The 3,597-nt window shown below is 42.2% G+C and overlaps 1 protein-coding gene across 1 annotated transcript in view; it reads left to right on the top strand.

Moving 5' to 3' along the window:
- LOC105545297 (kelch-like protein 23) overlaps nt 1-3,597 on the top strand; it is a 67,521-nt gene that overhangs the window by 24,774 nt on the left and 39,150 nt on the right. The gene's annotated exons all lie outside the window — the stretch shown is intronic.

Genomic DNA, 3,597 nt, shown 5'->3' with positions numbered 1-3,597 from the left:
CTGGAACACACATTCAGTAGCATAGTATATTCCAATGAAATGTGCTTTGTTAAAAGGTTTTTTAAATAACCTCTTTCCCACAACCCTAAGTAGCAGCAATCCACAGAATTATGGTGAGTGTTGTGCTGGACCCGTGTTAACCTAATAGTGATGGCACTGTGTGTGGGAGACAGAAGAAGAGACCCAGAGCCAGCAAACAAGACATGGGGTTTCACAGGAGGCTTACATACAGGGAACAGAGTCCAGTGGTGGGAGGCTAGACAGGATATCTACATGACCCATTGATGGCGGGCTGGGCAGAAGAACTGCAACTGCTTACAAAACACATGCAGTTTATGTACCATTTTCAGCTAGGACCCTCCCCCTAACAACCTCCACCTGGCAACATCCATTTAACCCAAAATGAAGGCCCTCAATGTACTGGCGAGTTCCATGAGAGGAGCTGGGGACTCAGATGTTTCTCAAAGACAAGGAATGGCTCTCCAGGTTGGCCACTCCCAGATAGCTTGGAACTTCCACCTGCATTCAGGTGTGTCTGCCATAGAGGGCATTCTCACGGTATGCTTCAATTATTGCATCAGGTATGTTTACCATAAGCGAGGTAGTATACCCTTTTTCCAGGAATGCTCACAGGACATACCTAAATTGTGCGTTGCTACTACAGATTCTTCATATACTTAGATGCCTCTTTGATTAACTCATTGGGCTGAGTCTAGCACCATTTCCTATAAAGACATTAAGAACCTGAAAGCAGTCTTGACTGGCCCATAGGTCAAGTCTGGGTACCACCGAAATAATCTGAAAGTCAGTTCAACCCTTAAAATTGAGTCCAACCTCACCCTGTCTAAATAGGCAGCCAAATGTGATGACTTTCAAGTTTACCTGCCACAGAATAACCTACCCCAGCTCCTGTGCCTACCCCAAAGAGGAAGTACTAGACACAGAAATAAACTGTTAGAGTAGGACCTGGAATACTATGTGACTGAATGCAGGATTTCTCAACTTTAGTGCTATAGGCATTTGAGGCCAGATAATTTCTTTGGTGGAGGAGGATGGGGAAAGGGCTTCCTGTGCAGTGTAGGATATTTAGTAGCATCTCTGACCTCTACTCAATAGCAGATGCCAGTGGCAGTTGCTCCTCCCACCTCAAGTTATAACAACTAAAAATGTCTCCAGATACTGCCACATATCTCCTGCACAATAAAATTGCCCCTATTTGAGAACCACTTAATGCTTAAAAGTCCACTTGTGGATCAAGTGAAGTTACAGCAATTGTACATACTATATGTATATATTAAATAATGGCTTCTCTTTCCTATAAAAAATTGTTATCAAATCCATAGCCTTGTCACAGCATAGCAATCATCATTTGAGTGTTTAACAAATATTTTTGATGCCTAACTCACAAAAGTTAGGCATTTTTTTGGTAATGCCTAATTTTACTTCTTGTGCTAGATACTTCTAGCACAAGAAGTAAAGTACACATTAGATTATTTTCCTACCCAGGTGCTATATATGTGTTGTGGCATACATCTATTCGCTTAAATCTGCTTTTTTTTTTTTTTTGAGATGGAGTCTCGTTCGGTCACCCAGGCTGGAGTGCAGTGGCGTAATCTTGGCTGACTGCAACATTTGCCTCCCAGATTCAAGCATTCTCCTGCCTCAGCCTCCTGAGTAGCTGGGATTACAGACATGTGCCACCATGCCTGGCTAGTTTTTGTATTTTTAGTAGAGACGGGGTTTCACCATGTTGGCCAGGCTGGTCTCGAACTCCTGACCTCAGGTGATCCACCCATCTTGGCCTCCCAAAGTGCTGGGATTACTACAGGCATGAGCCACCATGCCCAGCCTTAAATCTGCTTTTAAAGATCTTTTGTAGCACAAGCTATAATCATATCACTATTCTCCTTGTTTTTTAAGGCTATATTTGATATCCATTTACTTTTATAGCATTTGAATGTTTTAGATCCTGATTGAAACTAGCCCTGAAGAAGAATTAGATATTTCTCTTTACAGTCTTGTAAACTCCTTCAAGGGACAGCTGATAGATTGATGAGGTGAGGTACCGATGAGATACAGCATGAGATGGGGTGCAGTGACTCTGTTAATGTGAGTGGTGTTGGAATTTATAGCAACCTCGCTACTCGATACGGGATAATGCTTTTTTTTTTTTTTTTTTTAAAGAAGATAGAAGAGTCCATTATTGACCTAATAACCCCAAAGTACATCTTCAGATGAGAACAGTTGTAGAGGACATGTGGTTAATAAGGAATTGACCAAACCCTTTTACCTAATACCCTTTCATTTTGTGTAACCTGTTGGATTTCTTTTTTAGGTGGACAGTGTAGTAGTTACGTTGTAAATAGATTTTTTGTAAGGCAGGATCTCTGTCTGTCACTTAGGCTAGAGTGCAGTGATGCGAACACGGCTTACTGCAGCCTCAACCTCGTGGGCTCAAGTGATCTTCCCACCTCAGCCTGCTGTGTAGCTAGGACCACAGATGTGTGCCACAGTGCCTGACTAATCTTTTCATTTTTTTGTAGAGATTTGGTCTCGTCACATAGAGTTTTAGATGTACTCTGTAGGGCATGTGGAACAATATGTTCTGAGCCAAAAGCTAAATCTATTCTACTTGTTTGTATTGTACAAAATAATGTCTGTGTGATGATGGTTCATATGGAAACAAAATATTAACATGGATGTTTCCCAAAACAGAATTCTCCGAAACTCCCATTGTTTATGGAAGATGTTACTTAGCAAAAAAATCAGTTTCTCTTTTATATCTAAATAATAAATTTTCAGTCATGTAGCTAAACAAATAGCAAAAAAATATTTACAATTAAAGTAAATACTGGTTGCTGCATGGACATTTATAATCAGTGTAAAATGGAAACCTTGCTCATTCACATTTTGTCTACTCTACAGTCGTACTCTGGATTTTATTACATACTGCTATGGTTTGAATGTATTCCCTCCAAAATTCAGGTGTTGAAACTTAATGGTTGATGTGATACTATTAAGAGGTAGGGCTTTCAGGAGGTGATTAGGTCATGAGGGCTTCTCCCCTCGTGAATGGGATGAAGGCCCTTTCAAAAGAGGTTTCACACAGCACTAAGCTAGCCTCCACCATGTAAAGGATGGCCTTCCACCTTGAGAGGATACAGTGTTCCTTTCCTCTGAAGGGTGCAGCAATAAGGGCCATCTTAGAAGCAGAAAGCAGGCCTCACCAGACAATCAAACCTGTCAGCACCGTGGTCTTGGACTTCCCAGTCTCCAGAACGGTGACAAAATCAATTTCTGTTCTTTATAAATTAGCCTCCCCTCCCCTTCCCGCCCCTGCCCTCCCCTCCTCTCCTCTCCCCTTCTTTTTTTTTGAGATGGAATCTTGCTCTGTTGCTCAGGCTATATTGCAGTGGCATGATCTTGGCTCACTGCAACCTCTGCCTCCCAGGTTCGAGTGATTCTCCTGCCTCAGCCTCCCAAGTAGCTGGGACTACAGGCACACATCACCACCCCTGGCTAATTTTTTTGTATTTTTAGTAGAGATGGGGTTTCACCATGTTGGCCAGGCTGGTCTCGAACTCCTGACCTCAGGTG

The sequence above is a fragment of the Mandrillus leucophaeus genome, unplaced genomic scaffold (assembly GCF_000951045.1).
Source record: "Mandrillus leucophaeus isolate KB7577 unplaced genomic scaffold, Mleu.le_1.0 Scaffold324, whole genome shotgun sequence".
Taxonomy (NCBI): Eukaryota; Metazoa; Chordata; class Mammalia; order Primates; family Cercopithecidae; genus Mandrillus; species Mandrillus leucophaeus.
This window is presented reverse-complemented; position numbering and strand designations above follow the sequence as displayed.